Genomic DNA, 20,216 nt, shown 5'->3' with positions numbered 1-20,216 from the left:
TCTATCATGATTCTTAAACCAAGTGTTAGCTATGATTAAGTTGTGCTCTGTGCAAAATTCTAACAGGTGGCTTCCTCTTTCATTTCTTAGCCCCAATCCATATTCACCTACTACGTTTCCTTCTCTCCCTTTTCCTACACTCGAATTCCAGTCACCCATGACTATTAAATTTTCGTCTCCCTTCACTATCTGAATAATTTCTTTTATTTCATCATACATTTCTTCAATTTCTTCGTCATCTGCAGAGCTAGTTGGCATATAAACTTGTACTACTGTAGTAGGCATGGGCTTTGTGTCTATCTTGGCCACAATAATGCGTTCACTATGCTGTTTGTAGTAGCTTACCCGCATTCCTATTTTCCTATTCATTATTAAACCTACTTCTGCATTACCCCTATTTAACTTTGTGTTTATAACCCTGTAGTCACCTGACCAGAAGTCTTGTTCCTCCTGCCACCGAACTTCACTAATTCCCAATATATCTAACTTTAACCTATCCATTTCCCTTTTTAAATTTTCTAACCTACCTGCCCGATTAAGGGATCTGACATTCCACGCTCCAATCCGTAGAAAGCCAGTTTTCTTTCTCCTGATAACGACATCCTCTTGAGTAGTCCCCGCCCGGAGATCCGAATGGGGGACTATTTTACCTCCGGAATATTTTACCCAAGAGGACTCCATCATCATTTAATCATACAGTAAAAGCTGCATGTCTTCGGGAAAAAGTACGGCCGTAGTTTCCCCTTGCTTTCAGCCGTTCGCAGTACCAGCACAGCAAGGCCGTTTTGGTTATTGTTACAAGGCCAGATCAGTCAATCATCCAGACTGTTGCCCCTGCAACTACTGAAAAGGCTGCTGCCCCTCTTCAGGAACCACACGTTTGTCTGGCCTCTCAACAGATACCCCTCCGTTGTGGTTGAACCTACGGTACAGCTATCTGTATCGCTGAGGCACGCAAGCCTCCCCACCAACGGCGAGGTCCATGGTTCATGTGTGTGGGGGGGGGGGGGGGGGGGGTATGGTACTATATATTGTATAGTATGGCTGACGAATATTCTGGATTTGACACAGGATGAGGAACTTTTGCAAGATCAGGTGTACCAACACCTTGCAGCTCAGATAGTTCACTGCCCTGAGGATGTATGATTAACTCAGAAAAGAGTGAATATGCCAAGACGTTTCCATTTAAATTTCTTTGAAGCTGGCAGATAACTTTCCTTCTTCTGCATCCCTAACTCTGCCCAGGTGGTACTCACCTGTTGTATGCTACAGTGAGAGCATTTTTCATTCGTGTGTCCCAACTTTTACTGTATCACAATTCTGACATTAGACCGCCACAGCTTGCCAACCGATGTATATTTTTGTTGGCTCGGACGACGACCGACCCGGTATAGGTTTTTTTTATTGTCTTTTCTACCATGCTCTTTGAGTTGGGCATCGTTAGTCTTTCTCCTCTACGATTACCAACCTCGGATGGTTGAACTTGTCCAGTATCGCATGCTGTGTCCTCAGAGCATGCAAGCATGTCGACCACTCGAAGGTCACATGTTTGTACAACGCTTTTTGCTTTTATTTTTTCCTACGTTTTTATATTTTACTATTTTCCTATTTTGTTTTATAGTTTTTATTTTCTAATTCTGCGTATTTTTTATTTTTTATTCTTAATTTTTTGTTTTGTAGTTATACATCTTATTCTTATACGCATGAGCCTGGCTACGCATTGTAAAGATAAATGCTCAACACAGTATACAAAATAACAGCAAACAAAAATAGGATACATACAAAACATTAAATACTGTTCGAAATTTTTGATAATATTTGTATAAATAGTTTATGCTGCCTGGATAAACTTACGATACAACCATAATATATAGATAAACTTAGGATGCGAACAAAAATGTAAAATGGCTGTACAAAAAATGACGTGTGCACATTGTTCATGTGAAGTAGCAGCTTCGAAGCTTAGGAGAATGTGTAAATCTCTCCACTCACACATACTACTGTTAAAAGGGTTACTTTTCAAAGGCTTTCTGGACGGCAAATGGCTTTCGCCTATTTCAACAGCTACAAGAGACGTTACGTCATTTCGCTTCATGAAAGTAGCTGCAAAGTAGCCAACAAGAGCCAAGTGACCAAACACGTTATGAAACAGTTCACAGACGAAGCTACAATCACCACTATAATATGTCAACGTATGTTCATAATGTATCATGACATGCAGGTAACCACGCCCTAGGATAGGCTGACCAACATATACCCATCTTATTGGGAATCGTACAGATCTGTGGTCAAATGGAACCTGCTTGTCAGCTAAGCGTATGTGTTGTTTCAAAATTTAGAAAATTTCTGAATGATCTTGTAAATGAAATGTTTCATCTCAATCACAACAAGAAAAAAAGTGACTCTGTAATGAATCATACGAACGCTGAAAGTTTCGAGCAACAAATAATAAATTACCGAAAATGTTGCTGTTATGTCGTATCTTAAAGTTCTTGTCATTGTTTGTTTGAACAAAGCAGTAACATCTACATCTACATGTACATCTACATTGATACTCTGCAAATCACACTTAAATGCCTAGCAGAGGGTGCATGGAACCGCCTCCATAATGATTCTCAGTTATTCCAATCTCGAACAGGGCGTAGAGAAAACGAGCACATATTCCTTTCCGTGCGAGCTCTGGTTTCCCTTATTTTATTATAATGACCGTTTCTCCGTATATAGGTCAACGTCAACAAAATAATTTTGCATTCGGAGCAGAAAGTTGATGAGTGAAATTCCTTGAGAAGATTCTGCCGCGTCGAAGAACGCCTTTGTTTTCATGATGTCCGTCCCAAATCCCTTATCATGTCACTGACACTCTCTTCCCTACTTCGCGATGATACAAAACGTATTGCGCTTCTTTGACCTTTCTCGGTGTACTCCGTCAATCCTACCTGGTAAGGACCCCAGACCGCGCAGCACTACTCCGAAAGAGGACGGACAAGCGTAGTGTAGGCAGTCTCTTTAGTAGATCCGTTACATTTTATAAGTGTTCTGCCAATAAAAGGCAGTCTTTGGTTTGCATTCCGCACAACATATTCTGTGTGTCATTTGGAATTTAAGTTTTTCGTAATTGTAATGAAAAGGTATTTACTTGAATTTAATGCCATTAGAAGACACTGATTTATCGTGTTACCGAAGTTTCATGGATTCATTTTAGCACTCGTGTAGATGACCTCACTTTTTTCATTATTTAGGATCAATTTCCAATTTTTGAACATACGGATATCTTTTCCGAATCGTTTTGCAATTAGTTTTGATCTTCTGATGACTTTACTAGCCGATAAAAGACTGCGTCATCTGCAAACAATCTTAGTCGGCTGTTCAGATTGCCTCCTAAATCTGTATACATAGATAACGAGGGTTCAAGTGGCTCTGAGCACTATGGGACTTAACTTCTGAGGTCATCAGTCGCCTAGAACCTAGAACTACTTAAACCTAACTAACCTAAGGACATCGCACACATCCATGCCCGAGGCAGGGTTCGATCGTGCGACCGTAGCGTTGGCGCGGTTCCAGACTGCAGCGCCTAGAACCACTCGGCCACCCCGGCCGGCATAGATAAGGAATCCAGTCACATAACTGAGACGATATTCCATAAGCACGCAATTACACTACAGGCCGCTTGAGTGGTACAGTGTCAAAAGTTCTCTCGAAATCTAGAAATACGAAATAAATTTGAAATCCCTTGCGAATAGCACTCACCACTTCGCGTGTGTGAAGAGCTACTGCGTTTCACGAGAACGTTTTCCAAATCCGTCTTGACTGTGTGTCAACAAACCGATAGCCGCGCGGAGGGGCAGCGCGGTTCGAGGTGCCATGTCGATGATTGCACGGTCACTCCCGTCGGAGTTTCGAGTCCTCCCTCGGGCATGGGTGTGTGTGTTGTTCTTAGCATAAGTTGGTTTGCCTTAGTTTAAGTAGTGTGTAAGTCTAGGGACCGATGACCTCAGCAGTTTTGTCCCTTAGAAATTCACACACATTTGAACATTCAACAAACTGTTCTCTTCGAGATAATTCGTAATGTTCGAATACAACATATGCTCCAAAATTCTGCTGCATTTAGACGTTAATGATACGCGCCTGTAATTTAATGAATTACTCCTATGACCTTTCTTGAATATTGGTGTGATCTGTAAAACTTTCCAGTCTTTGGGTGCGGATCTTTCGTCGAACGAGCGGGTTTATATGATTGTTAAGTATGGAGCTATTGCATCAGCATACTCCGAAAGGAACCTAATTGGTATAAAGTCTGGACCCGAAGACTAGCTTTTATTATATGATACAAGTTGCTTCATACTCCGAGGAAAAATGGTTCAGATGGCTCTAAACACTATGGGACTTAACATCTGAGGTCATCAGTCCCCTAGACTTAGAACGACTTAAACCTAACTAACTTAAGGACGTCACACACATCCATGCCCGAAGCAAGATTTAAACCTACGATCGTAGCTGCAGCGTGGTTACATACTAAAGCGCCTAGAACCGCTCGGTCACAGCGGCCGGCTACTTGTCAGTTATTCATGGTGGCAGCTGATCTTGATTCGAATTCTGGAATACTTGCTTAGTCTTCTTTGGTGAACAAATTTAGGAAAGCCGTGTTTAGTAATTCTGCTTCAGCAAGACTGTAATTGATAGTATTTTCATTGCTATCGTGCAGAGAAAGCACTGACTGTCTCTTGCCGCTATCATACTTTACATACGTCCAGAATCTCCTTGAATTTTCGTTGTGGAAACTGTTACAAGCATTTCGCACTGAATTCCGCGTTAAATTGCGAGCTTCTGTAGAAGATCGCCAATCTTGGAGTCTTCGCGTTCGTTTAAATCTGGCGTGCTTCTTTCATTGTTTCTGCAACAGTGTTCTGACCCTTTTTGTGCAGCAAGGGGATGAACTCGGTCGTTTGTTAATTTATTTGGTATAAATCTCTCAATTGCTGACGATACTATTTCTTTGAACACCGGTCTACCTTGCATTGTTAATTTGGAATGAGTGGAAATTGCTCCTTAGGAATAGGTCAAGCGAATTTTTATCAGCTTTCATAACTAGAGGTATTTTTAGTTTATTTTTGGTGTATTTTTAAGTTAATGTATTTAGTCTCGCTACGACAACCCTCTGTAAACTAATCCCTGTATCCGCTTTGATGATCGTTATTAGCGCAGGATTATTTGTTGCTAAGATGTCAACAATGTTTTCACATCGGTTTACTATTGGCATGGGCTCATGAATTAACTGCTCGAAATAATTTTCAGCGAATGCGTTTATCACAACTTCGGATGATGTTTTATGCATACTTTTGGATTTAAACATGTATTTTCGACAACAAATCCATTGTACATTAAAGTCATCACCAACTATAGCTGTATGAGTCGGGTACGTGTTTAAAATTAGACTGAAGTTTTCTTTGAACCTTTGAGCAATTGTATTATTTCAGTTGGGAGGTCTATAAAACGCTCCAGTTATTACATTATTCCAGTTGCTACGAACGACATCCACCCATACTAACTCGCAGGAACTACCTACTTAAATTTCGCTACAAGATGAACTACTTCTAACAGCAACAAACAAGACAACGCCGACTGTGTTTACCTTATCCTTTCGGTATACCGTTAGATTCTATGGAATGAGTGGAAATTTTTACCTGTGCATTTGCATTAATTAAAATAACGTTTATTACTGTTGATTATCATTTCCTAGTTAATGAGTTTACATTTTATTCGCTAGTGGGATATAACTCTCGAAAAATCTTTCGACATCAAAATAAAGCATGTAAGAAATCATAATTATGCCCAGCCCTGTATAAAATGATATATTGTTTGCTACAGCACTTAAAGCTTTGTTGACGACCACTCAGACAGTTAAACTAACCTACGAATTGTTACAAAAATAAGTGTCAGAAAAGAGATCACCTTACTTCTAACCAGTAGATAAGGTTTTTCTGTGTTTTCTTAAACACTAACTGTCTGACAGAAAATTTATTTTCGGACACAACACGCCTAATTTCGTCATTTTTCGTACAGGATTGAAAACTTGATAGTATTATGGCGTGCATAGGATGTTTCGCTGTTCGTCTGTTTATTTCAGACAATCATACTCACTCCTAATTCGGTGTGTTTGTTGTAACATTTCGTGTCAAAATTAATTATGTGAAATTTTCTAGCGATGGATTTTTAACGTTCATTTTTTGTTATTATTGCAAGATCCAGGCAATCACAGAGCATCGGATTATTGGTAATTGGGAACTCCAATCTTAAACGTGTTATTAGAGGCATGACTGGCGAGGAGGGGAAGAAAGCCAGTGTGCACTCCGTATGCATACTGGGCGGAGTCATTCCAGAAATGGATCGGGTCCTTCCGGATGCCGAGAAGAAAGAGGTTAAAGCGAACTGCAGGTGTTGGCTCAAGTCGGTAGCATTGATGTGTGTCGCTTTGGATCGAAAGAAATTCTCTCTGGTTTCGAGCGGCTAACACAGTGACAAAAGCTGCTAGTCCTGGTGGCGAGATGAAAGGAGAGCGCAGCGTTTGCAGCATAGTCGACAGGACCGATCGCGGACCTCTGGTAGAGAAGCGAGTGGAGGGTCTAAATCAGAGGCTCAGACGGTACTGTGACAGTGTAGGCTGCAGATTCCTCGATTTGCGCCATAGGGTGCTTGGGTTCCGTGCTTCGTTGAATAGGTCTGGAGCCCACGAAAGAAGGAACTACAAAAATGTTCAGGTAAGTTCAGGAATATAGAACTACAAACTAAATAAGATATTCAGGGAAGCATAGGCGAAATGACCACAAGAAAAATATGAAGCAATCGGACAATAAATTGCTGTCGAAAGGACTAACTCAGCATATAGAAAAGTAAAACGAAGGCTTTAACATTAAGAGTGAAATGGAAATTCCTCTACTAAATGAATACGGGAGAACGGATGCGTGGAAAGAGTACATTGAAGGCCTTTGTGATGGGGAGGACTTGCCTGATGACATCATGGAAAAAGTAAGTAACGGAAGTCGACAGGGAAGGGCAAGGAGATCCAGCATTAAAGTCAGAATTTAAGATAGTTTTCTATCAGTTGCGGTCACATAATGGAGAGGGGACGGATAACATACAGTCAGAATTTCTAAAATTATTCGGGAGTGCGGCAACAAAACGACTAGTCACGTTAGTGTGTAGAATAAATGAGACTAGTGATTTACAGTGTGGCTTCCGGAAAAATATCACTCGGGAGAAATGGATGGGTTTGAGTGACTTACAGCGATGGACTAGTGGGTTTGCTTAGGGGAGCTGGTGGGACTCTGAGGTGAGTTGCACGTTAAGAAAAGCCGGAGCAAACGTTTATCTAACTACACGCCAGCATGAAGCAAGTCCTGAAAATGAGTAATTTTGTACGGATATGGATACATGATGTTTCGTAGAATTTTATGCACCGGTCTCACAGGCATGTCCAAAGTTCGGGTAGTTCCCCGTGCAGTCCATGTTTACACACCTCTGCTCGAGCCCCCTGGCAATGCAGAATATTTCTTCAGGAATATCGTTATCATTTACTCCAGACCCTTGGCAGACATCGGACCAACAATCTTTTCCATACCCCTGAGTGTCCAGAACTTCTGCAGAGCTACTGGCGCACAGTCACCGTTCTTGTAAAAGAGCTTTACAAGCAGCTTGCTATCCTGCATTGAGATAGTTACTCTGAGTATCTCAGACGCAAACTGAAAAATAGCCGTTTATCATGTGTCTTATATTTCGCATATTTTCCCCCTTACTGCGCCATCTGATGGCAAAACTTTCGTTATTTCTTTTCCTATAGCGTTTCCACCTTTTTCGATAATAATCCGTTCAAGTTATAAATAGTTCTGAGAAGTGGTTAGCTGTTTACAGCGTTTTGAAACTGGAACTACAATTTTTATAACCCTGTGAATCGATAACGTTATTTTCCTTTCTAACACCATTATTATAATGAACGCCCGCAATCGAGTTAAACAGATTACGAAAGTCAATTTTGAGTTATCATTAGTAGGGTCCTGATTTAAAGGTCTTATCCTTATTCACCCCATTATGATCTGAGCAATTGTCGTGTTGTTATCAAGAGGTCGAGCGGAGAGCGAGATTGTGTGATCCGAGGCGCTAACGAGACGTCATTAAATTAAAATAGTTTCCTGGCGGGATTTTACAGTCACTCGGTCTTCTTCCCCGTGCTGTCTAACAGCGAACGTGCCGAGTCCGCGCTGCTTGAAAGCGCGAGAGGTAGCGCGTCAGTGCCAGGCAAGGAGGAACTTGCCTAACACAGGTCCCGTGTTCCCAGTTGTTTGCGCTGCGGCCACGTCGCAGTAGACTGCGTCCCCGCAGCCCGGCGTGGCCGTGGACGTCCGTCAGAGCCTCAGCGTTCTCGACGAGTGGAACCGCACCGAGGCTCGACCGCAGAAATCTGCTCGTGTCTGTTGTCGGTTGTCGAGGTGGTGTTTAGGCAGGAGACTCAGCAGCAGCAACACACAGCCGGTAAGGCTGTACTTGTACTGCCCCAGTGGCGGTGACATAGGCGCCCAGCCTAAGCTGAACAGCCCGAAGACAGGTAGATTGGTTCTTCATCGACGAAAGACAGGCTCCCCCCCACCATTCCCAGTCAGACACTGTTGTGGTCGGCAGGAATGCGGATGGTATATCAGAAGTCCCCTGAGACTGAGATGATTGAATATCCTCTCTTTTCCAAGCCTGTAAGCGCTCTCGTCTGCTCTACTCTTTAACTTCAGGGTTTCATTGTGTTCCTTTATGTTAACTTTGCATCCCTAAAGGTATTCTTAAGACACCTCTAAGTGAAGTTACTACATGTAGCCTCGTTAGTGTAGCACGTTCTGTCTGTTCCGCACTGTTGTCGAAATGCTGAATCGGTTGTTCTCGAGATTCCCAGTCGCATAGTCTGATGAAATGCGCTCGTAGATTGTTTGTACTTTTGGCCTCCAACGTTGACATTCAGTTACAACACCGTTACGAAGCCGGTAGCAGTTGCGGCCCAGTTAGCCGTTTCTGTCGGTTCTTAACAAAATACACTCCTGGAAATGGAAAAAAGAACACTTTGACACCGGTGTGTCAGACCCACCATACTTGCTCCGGACACTGCGAGAGGGCTGTACAAGCAATGATCACACGCACGGCACAGCGGACACACCAGGAACCGCGGTGTTGGCCGTCGAATGGCGCAAGCTGCGCAGCATTTGTGCACCGCCGCCGTCAGTGTCAGCCAGTTTGCCGTGGCATACGGAGCTCCATCGCAGTCTTTAACACTGGTAGCATGCCGCGACAGAGTGGACGTGAACAGTATGTGCAGTTGACGGACTTTGAGCGAGGGCGTATAGTGGGCATGCGGGAGGCCGGGTGGACGTACCGCCGAATTGCTCAACACGTGGGGCGTGAGGTCTCCATAGTACATCGATGTTGTCGCCAGTGGTCGGCGGAAGGTGCACGTGCTCGTCGACCTGGGACCGGACCGCAGCGTCGCACGGATGCACGCCAAGACCGTAGGTTCCTACGCAGTGCCGTAGGGGACCGCACCGCCACTTCCCAGCAAATTAGGGACACTGTTGCTCCTGGGGTATCGGCGAGGACCATTCGCAACCGTCTCCATGAAGCTGGGCTACGTCCCGCACACCGTTAGGCCGTCTTCCGCTCACGCACCAACATCGTGCAGCCCGCCTCCAGTGGTGTCGCGACAGGCGTGAATGGAGGGACGAATGGAGACGTATCGTCTTCAGCGATGAGAGTCGCTTCTGCCTTGGTGCCAATGATGGTCGTATGCGTGTTTGGCGCCGTGCAGGTGAGCGCCACAATGAGGACTGCATACGACCGAGGCACACAGGGCCAACACCCGGCATCATGGTGTGGGGAGCGATCTCCTACACTGGCCGCACACCACTGGTGATCGTCGAGGGGACACTGAATAGTGCACGGTACATCCAAACCGTCATCGAATCCATCGTTCTACCATTCCTAGACCGGCAAGGGAACTTGCTGTTCCAACAGGACAATGCACGTCCGTATGTATCCCGTGCCACCCAATGTGCTCTAGAAGGTGTAAGTCAACTACCCTGGCCAGCAAGATCTCCGGACCTGTCGCCCATTGAGCATGTTTGGGACTGGATGAAGCGTCATCTCACGCGGTCTGCACGTCCAACACGAACGCTGGTCCAACTGAGGCGCCAGGTGGAAATGGCATAGCAAGCCGTTCCACAGGACTACATCCAGCATCTCTACGATCGTCTCCATGGCAGAATAGCAGCCTGCATTGCTGCGAAAGGTGGATATACACTGTACTAGTGCCGACATTGTGCATGCTCTGTTGCCTGTGTCTATGTGCCTGTGGTTCTGTCAGTGTGATCATGTGATGTATCTGACCCCAGGAATGTGTCAATAAAGTTTCCCCTTCCTGGGACAATGAATTCACGGTGTTCTTATTTCAATTTCCAGGAGTGTATAATGACGGTTTCTATGTTAATATTGGAGTCCATTACACTTTCAATTGAAGGACTCCAAAAACGCTAAAGTCAGTCTTACGAAAACCCAATAATGCGGGCGCTAGTCATCACCAATATTCGCTGCACAGCATCGGTCCCAGGGCAGGCTCACAACAATGAAAAAATAGCGCGACGTGACTGCCGTTGCTTAGCAACTGTCTGCTTCGAGAGCTCAAGTCATCCGGGCGTGTGTCAAAGTTATTTGAGAGAATACAGTGATTACTGAGTTTGCTGCCGTTCTTAGCACATAGAAGTTAAATAAGGTTTTGAAAGAAGGTTAACTGTTGAAGAGAAGCAGACTTGTGACGAAAAACAATGGAGGTAAGTGACCAATCCATATTCAGCCATCGTAACAAGTCCACGCTGAAATCTGATACTGTAGGCAACAATTTCAAAAGCTGCTACTGCTGAATGCTGCGTGTCCTAACGAGAGTAAGATACAGCGTGAATCCGAGCATCGCCAAAACCACTTCCAAAGTTTATACGCGTATTTCCTTAGTATTTTGGCTTGGGAGTCTCCTGTGAATCGTGCATCACTCTGCTTCGACAGATATGCTCCGCAAACCGCTTTACATTATGTGGCACAGAGTATTTCAGCGCTCCTGCCTTCCCTCTTGTATTCGCACGTGGTGCAGGGAAGGTCTCCTGTAAACAAACCATCGTAACGACTCCAATTGTTCTTGTTTCCCAGTAGTTAGCATTTCGTGAGAATATGTTGCCTACCTTTGTTCGACATGTATGCTCTTGAAATTTCTACAGTACCATCTTCGTAATGTACAACATCTTGTGGCGTCTGCGAATGGAGTATGTAATTTGAGCTCACCGTAACGTTCTCGCACCTACTCAAGAATCCTTCGACGAAACGTACCGACCTTAGTTGAATCTTCTCAGTCACTTATATTAGTCAATCCAGACAAAGGCTCCAGACTTATCAGCAATTCTTAAAAATCGGTCGAACAAAATTTTTGTAAGCCACTTCTCTCGTCAATGAATTACAGTAATACTGGCCTGCAATTATGCGCATGTACCCGACGACCCCTCTTGAATACGGGAATGCCTTGCACCTCTTTTCTAATCGCTTGATGCGAGTAATCTGTGTAGAATGTCGCACTGTCTCACGCATCAACAATGTGTTTCCTCTGATGAACGATTTCTGTTAATTTCCTGTTTCGTGTCCGCTTGTTTCAAAACTAGCTCTTCGGCATTTATGCGATGATTCAAAGGAGCAATAATTGTAAAGCTTCGTGGCGTAATATTTTCGGACAGTCAAATACAGCAATTTGACCTTCCCTTTATTGTCTTCTATTTCTGGGCCAGTAGGGCTAACGCAGCAACTAATCAGAAAACTTCGATCGTTTAAGGGGGCTTGCGATGAACTCACACATATTCAGTGGATCTACACTTACGATGCTCTCAGCATGAGCCTCATGAGACTGTCAAAACGAGCAGCGGATACTTCTTCGCTAAACCACGTGAAACTAGCGTAGATGCAGTAATCGTAAATGCACGCTGCTAAATTTTAACTCCAGCTCAGGTGTGTGCATGTTCCTACAAGCAGTAAATATACGTTCGATGGAAACAGGTCTGTTAAACGGTTCATCTGGAACCCTCCGATCCTTCGCCATCTTAGATCAATTCCTCGGGCTATATGCTAAGTAGAACAGATCGCCTTATATCCATTGTCAATTAAATTAAATTTTTTTGAGAATCAGGAGAAATCGATTTCGATTTGTTTTGCGTTTGTAGCGTGAATGTAAAAATGTAGTAGTAAAACAATCATCCCAGTTAAATAACGTGTTTTGTGACTACGTACGAACCTATTTGTCTGATTACCATTAAGTACTTTATGTTCAGTACACATGAAGGTGGAAGTGAATTAAAATATGTGGTTAGATGCATCTGAAAAGAATTTTAGGAATAAATAATTAAAAAACAATCCCAGATACGGAATCATTTTACTATTGCCTCTCATTATCGCAATTTACTGTTCCACTACTTAGAACCATTCATTATGTGGTACGGAATTGAAGTGCTTCATAGGACAGCTTTCATACTGAATGTCATTATTAGCTTAGCATTAACATTGCCATTGAAGTTTCTCGAAACATTTTATAGAAGTTTTCATGTTCAGTAAAGTATGTATTACATAAGTTTTCTTGGGCATTAGTAGGTAAAGACATTGCACTGTGCATGTCGCCATGGGATGTGCGTATTAATCTTCCTCCATTCCGCAAGATTTTGCATCTAAGTACGAGATATAAGATGACAATTTAGATTTTAACAACTTGTTTCCATGTTCCTGAAACTATGATCTTCAGTATTCTTATTCGGATACAACGATATATCAATCACAAGAAAGGTGTAACATGAATATAATTAGTTAAATGTTCTCAAGTCTGATGCGCATGTTCCTGACAAGATGTATGCTACAAAGTCACCGAATTTTCTGATTCTGCTGCGGCTGCACATTGGGCTGTGTTGTAACACTGGTAACTGTTTACAGTAAACGCAACTAGCAGTTAATTTGCGAATCTCAGTTGTCTGATCACGATATATTTACTATCGGACTATTTACTGAAATTTATGACTAATGCAATGAAAGAAACTGTTTAGCTTTGTTGGTCGTAGGAATCGTTCCCTACTTAAGAGACAACCGAGAAAGAGGGATGGATGTGAATGCTAACCATGGCCTATTTACTCCATGACGCACTGCTTCACTCTTTACTCTTCATCTCCAAACAAAATAACGAAATATTTTAGTAAGCTCCAGGAAGGAAGGAAGATAATGCAGAGTTGATTACTAGGACCCAAAAATTTACCACCTGATTTCTAGAGCTGCGTTGGACCTTCGGCCTATGCTGTGAAGTTCTATATTCACAGACATGGAGAGTTGGTTTTGATTTCTCGTCGATATTAGGATTGGGCAAAGGTATACTATTAAATGGATCATAAACTTTTCAGGTGAACCAATCCCGTTTCGTAAGTGGCTAAAGAAAATGAATTAAATTTCACGTGAGGTCGCTGAATGACGGTGTGAGTAACTTTAGACGTGTGAAACTCCAGAGCGTTAACCGCTTCGCCAACAGAACAACATGGCTACAACTTTACAAGAGAAATCGTTTTGTGTGCTGGAATTTGCGTGAGGTCAGTCCATAGTTCACGTCCAACGTCATTTCGCCGGCGATACAGCAAGAAGCCGCCTCTGCACTTGTATATTTATTAGTGGTATACAAAAACCTTGAAAGTTGGTTGTATACCCACAGGGAAGGGCATTGGTCGGCTACGCACGTGTGATGATAACGTCTTGCATGTCCGAGACGCGTTCACACAGAGCTCCCGCAAGTCCACAAGAAGGCAAGGACAGGAATGTAAAGTTCCTCAAACAGTGGTGTGGGTGTTCTGAAACGACGTCTGCATATGAAGCATATGAAGGGGGAGGGGGCAGGCTACAGAAGACTTCCCGGGGAGGCCACCCCGGTTAGGCTGACAAACAGATTCCAGTTGCTATCTGCGGCTGACAATGTCCCTCAGTCAGATGCAGTCGCTTGCCGCATTTCAAAGGAAACCTCTCGGCCTGCAACATTCGGGCGCTCACAAAGGGTTGGATTATTGGTAGCTGGGAGGTCCAATGTCAGGCGCGTTATGGAGACCCTTAGGGATATGGCTGCCAAGGAAGGGAAGAAAGCCCGTGTGCATACCCGGTGGGGCCAATCCAGATGTGGGACGGGTCCTTCCGGATGCCATGAAGAGCACAGGGTGCAGCCAACTGCAGGTGGCTAATAGAAAGTACTGATGCTCTAATCGTTATAGGTACTTAAAGTTATGCTTAGACGACATTTTTTGCGAAGAACCTAACAGTGTTCAGAAAGGATAGGCTAAATACAGCTGGCAGTCGCGTGTTTGTTGCTGTTAGAAGCAGTTTATCTTGTACCGAAATGGAAGTAGATAGTTCCTGTGAGTTAGTATGGGTGCATGTCATTCGTGGCAGACGGAATAAAATAATAAATGATAATAACTGGGTCGTCTTACCGACCTACCAGCTGAAATAATACACTTGGTGAAAGGTTGAAACAAAACTTCAGTCTAATTTCAGACACGTACCCGACTCATACGGTTATAGTTGGTGGTGACTTCAACTTGCCGTCGATATGTTGGTGAAAATACGTGTTTAAATCCGAAGGTACCCTTGAAACATCATGCGAAATTGTGCTAAACGCGATCTCCGAAAATTATTTCGAGTAATTAGTTGACCGACCTATTAGAATCCTAAATGATTGTAAAAACACTGTTGATCTCTTAGCAGCAAATTATCCTGAGCCAGTAACGAGCATCAAAAACATTGTTAGTGAACACAGGGTTGCCGTAGCGAGCCTAAGTACCGTAACTCCAAAATCCACTAAAAATACTTCTATTCCAAAAACCGGATAAAAATACGCTTCACTGTTTCCTGAGACACAATTTCCATTCATCCTTAATTAACAATGTAAGTGTAGACCTGATATAGCTTGAATTAAAACAAATAGTATCTACAGAAATTGAAAGATGTATACCAAACAAATTAAAAAACGACTACACAAACCAGATCACAACACCGCTGCAGAAATAACGAAAAAGCATGCCAAACTTAAACGGACGCAAAACACCCAAAATATCCGATCTTTTACAAAAGCTTGAAATTTAGTGCGGATATCAACATGAAATGCTTTTATTAGTTACCATAAAGGACCTTTGTCTCGAACCTGGTAGAAAATCCAAAGAGGTTTTGCTCGTATGTTAAATATCTGGCGAGAAGACACAATCAGCGCTTTCTTGCGCGATAGCAGAGGAAATACTATCGATGACAGTACTACCAACGCAGATTTGCTAAACAAAGCTCCCCGAAATTCCTTCAACAAAGAAGATGGATTAAATATTTCGTAATTTGAATCAAGAACAGCTGCCAACAAGAATAACTTTGCATTAAATGTCCTCAGAGTAGTGAAGCAACTCAAATCATTTAATAAAAGCAAGTCTTTCGGTGCGGAATGCATGTGAATTAAGTTCCTATGAGAGTACGCTGATGAAATAGCTTCAGAATTAAGAATATCAACAACAGCTTGCTCGTCGAAAGATCCGTACACAAGGACAGGCAAATTTCACAGGTCGCACTAATACTCAAGAAAGGCAATAGGAGTAATCCACTAAATTACAGAACCCCAGCATTAACGTCGATATGCAGTCGGATTTTGGAACATATATTGTGATCAAACTTTTACCTCGAATATTTAAAAAACATCGTTCTTATTAAACAAGTAGCTATATACTCAAAGATGTGAGAGTGGTATCTACAAAGGATGTCATATTGATTCCGTTTTTCTAGATTTCCAGAAGGCTTTTGACACCGTACTTCACAAGTAGTTTGTAATCAAATAGCGTGCTTACTTGATATGGCCTCATTTATGCAAGTGGATACGTGATTTACTGTCAGAGAAGTCGCAGTTCGTAGTAGACCGAGCGAGATTGCGCAGTGGTTAGCACACTGGACTCACATTCGGGTGGACGACAGTTCAAACTCGCGTTGGGCCATCCATATTTAGATTTTCTGTAATTTCTCTCAATCGTTTTAGGCAAATGCCGGGATGTTTCCTTTGAAAGGGCACGGAAGATTTCCTTCCCCATCCTTCCCCATATACGGGGCAGAGTTTCACGGACATGATACGGGATTTGGGGTGTGCATCATTAAATCACAAGCGTTTCTCGTTGCGGCGGGACCTTATCACGACATTTCAGTCACCAGTTTGCTCCTCTGAGTGCAAAAGTATTTTGTTGACGCTGACATACATCGGGAGAAAAGACCATGTTGATAAAATAAGGAAAATTAGAGTTCGCACAGAAAGGTATATGTGTTCGTTTTTTCTGTGCACTACTCGACAGTGGAATAACAGAGGATTGTTGTAAAGGTGGTTCGATGGACCCTCTGCAAGGGATTTAAGTGTGGTTTGCAGAGTATCCATGAAGATGTGGATGTAGATGTATACAACGAAAGTTTGAAAGTGAGGGTCCTAATTTAGACCCTCACCCTCAAACGTTCCAGGACGTTATCTCTACAGCCGCAGGTCAGCTCAGAAATCATAAGACGCTGGAGCACCTATCTTTAACGACTTCATAGGTCCTGGTTTTCTTATCTGGTAAGCGCTTTCAGATGCTCTGACACTGTTCTAAGGAGTTCCAGCCTCGGCTTTTAGAGACTGTGGCTGCCACATCCTGCAGTATGAGCATACTGAATGAGGGCCCTTGCATTCTGAATATCTCTTCTTGTTCGACAGTACCAGGCCTTTAGGATGTGGGTACTTCTCCCTCTATTTCATAATTAGAACGCTGGATAAGTTTTGACAAGGGAAGGTGAAAAAGCTCTGTTCTCTGTGTTTCCGGCCTAGACACCGAGAAGAGCACGTGGGTCCAGTGTTTGCTAATATCAAACATGACGTCAGTTCTAGACTCACCAACAGAATTAACCATCGAGCGAGCTTAGCATTGGTCAGGGAGAGAGTACGTGACATGTGTGACCGACTTGATGTGACAACCAGAGTGTTGCTGTCTCTACACTATTTTATACCAAACCTTCTAACCAGACAAGTCTTGGACCGATTTGATGGCATCTTTTGGTCACTAGCGGAGTACACAAGGAAGAAATAAGCGTCCTGTCAACCAGCCAAGTGTGAACGTCTTAATGACAAGGCGCAGCCGAACGAGGACGCTCGCACGGTCGTCAACCTGAGTGAGAAGGGATTCGACGCAACCACATTGAAAGTGCTCAGCAAGGGTCTTAATTTCTCAGTTACACCCGTAAATGTTCCTGCGGCGGCCTTCGTTAGTGCAATGGAGGAGGTGGCCGTGAAATTTACTGCCAATGATGCTGAAGAAGTGCGAGGGGATATTCGCAGAGCGCTCAAGAAACATCTCTGGAGATGGGATGTTTTCCCTTAAACAACTCAGGGAAGATGATAGCGTTGTGGTGTTACCAGCAGATGAAGGGGAATGCTACCGTCGTCCTACAGAAGGCAGATTATGACAGTAAGGTGCGACAACTGCTGGACGACCCGGTATAAAGACTAGTGGACAGCGACTTCACAAGACAAGGTGGATAAGAAGATCTGGGCTCTTGTAAAGGACATCGGCCTTCCAGAAAAGATCATTAAGCAGCTAAGAGCAAAAGCACCAGTGACGCCAAGACCTTATGGTCTGCCTAAGGTGCAAAACGAAGGCGTTCCTCTACGTCCAGTAGTCAGCAACACGGGCGCAGCCAGCTACCTCACTGCTCAACACCTTCAGAAGATGCTCTCGCCATATGTGGGAAAGTGTGCCCGTCACATTCGTAACTCAGAGGATTTCCTATAACGCCTGAGGCAGTTACAGGTCAAGGTAGCTGACATCACGGTCAGTTTCGACACGGTGCCCCTGTTCACCCGCGTAGCACTGAATGATTCGCATGATCTGATAGGGAAAAGTTCGACGGTTCTCTGCTAGACTTATTGAGGCACATATTTACCTCGACGTACAGTCGTGGACAAAACGAGCGAGACCCCTCGGTCTTTTCGTTATGCTGAACCGCACATCTTTGAAGTCTGCTGCACAGCATAACAGGCAAGGCGACAAAGTGCTACCAACATACTACGCACAGGTGTGAAATTGAAAAACTATCCGAACTTTGTCAGACTGTTTTCAATCATGTGTAAGACCATACTGACTCTGATTAGTGTGCTAAACACGTTAATATAAGATATAAGTGAAAGAAGAAACGCTGACTAGTATTAACTGTACTAATAAAAATGAATTTCAACTTATCGAGATAACATAACTGTTTCAGTAAGACGAAGTACACCACATCGTTACGAATTAGCAAAATATTACCCACATTCGGCCACGAAACAGTCTGTGTCATCGTTCAGACCAGTCACACTGGAGTACCGTTGCTGACCTACTATGAAAGTGTGCAAATTTAGCAATGCGCGAAGATTCATAACGAAATTCTGTTAATGGTGTAAGAGTTTAGCCGGTGTTGTGGTTGGTTGGTTGGTTTTGGGGGAAGGAGACCAGACAGCGAGGTCATCGGTCTCATCAGATTAGGGAAGGACGGGGAAGGAAGTCGGCCGTGCCCTTTGAAAGGAACCATCCCGGCATTTGCCTAGAGCGATTGAGGGAAATCACGGAAAACCTAAATCAGGATGGCCGGATGCGGGATTGAACCGTCGTCCTCCCGAATCCGGTGTTGTGGCCGAGCGGTTCTACGCGCTTCAGTCACGAACAGTGCGGCTGCTTCAGTCACAGGTTGGAATCCTACCTCTGGCATAGATGTGTGTGAGGCCCTCAGCTTAGGTAGATTTAAGTAGTGCCAGGTCTAGGGGACTGATGACCTCAGCAGTTTGGTCGCATAGTTCTTAGAGTCATTTTTTGACCTTTCGCGTAAATTTTCTTTACATAAACGGCCGTTTCTTTAGACTGCATTGACATAGAAGCTCACTTTTTTACACCACCAAGGGACCGTATACCACAGGAAGTGCGACACATTTCCGCTTATTATGTCAACCCGTGCTCGAGGTGAACGAGTTTCAAGGGTTGGGTAGACAGATAGACGGTCAAGAAAGTGAGATTAGTAGGGTTCCATTTTTACCGATTTAGGTGACGAAATCCTAACAACGAAGGAATAATTCACACTACTCTTTATTCGAAATATTATAGTTGCAGTCAATACATCAGCATATTAATCGTAGCTACGCTTTCGATCCAAATCACGTTTACAGGAATACAAATAAAATCCATTTGCCTATACACGTGGTAATTGAGATCCCAGTATTAATGCCACCGCGTTTTAGAAGTGAGAGCATTCCCATTGTTAGCTGGCTTAAGAAACACTTCGGCTAATGAACGTTTTCTGGCTGTGGTGAGTCTAATGGAGAATTCGAAACATTGTAGAATATGTTTGGCCTCTATGTCGTCGTTTATTTCCTGGGGTGGTGCAGAATTATCGTACTAAATTTACTCGCTAGTAACAGTATTTTGTTATTTCGATAGACATCTCGAATGATCGTTACTTAAGCGGTGACATAAATGTAGACATTCATTTCTTTGAGTCCAGAAAGCTCTATACAACAGAAACTGCAGATCATTTTGCCATTTTCAATGCGAAGTTGCCGGCTTATTCATGTCTGGGGTAATAATAGAGGGCTGTTTGCCTGGGGTGTCTGCGAGTGTCGTGAAAGGTGTTAGCTACTGCAAGGGAGGTCTGGTCTGATTTTGGTTCTAATCTCGATAGAGGCAGATAGACTCAGTAAAGCCATTTTAAGAAATTCTCGCGCCCACAATGCGCTTTATTGCTACCTTTATTTTGAACCAGCGCCTTGTGGATATCAATATGAAACTCTTCTAGAATTTCATACTTGTTGCTGCCTACTTTTTCCACTTCTGTCAATAACTGAATTGACTTAAGTGTGGCAACGAATGATTTTTAGCAGATTTTCGATATGAATCTTCACGCTTTGCTAAATTTGCACTCTTTCATAGTAGTTCAGCAACGGTAATCCAGTGTGACTGGTCTGAACGGTGACACAGACCGTTTCGTGGCCGAATGCGCGTAATATTTTGCTAATTCGTAACGATGTGGTGTACTTTGTCTTACTAAAACAGTTATGTTATCTCGATAAGCTG

This window comes from Schistocerca serialis, chromosome 8 (assembly GCF_023864345.2).
Source record: "Schistocerca serialis cubense isolate TAMUIC-IGC-003099 chromosome 8, iqSchSeri2.2, whole genome shotgun sequence".
Classification (NCBI taxonomy): domain Eukaryota; kingdom Metazoa; phylum Arthropoda; class Insecta; order Orthoptera; family Acrididae; genus Schistocerca; species Schistocerca serialis.
Note: the sequence above shows the minus strand (reverse complement) of the source record.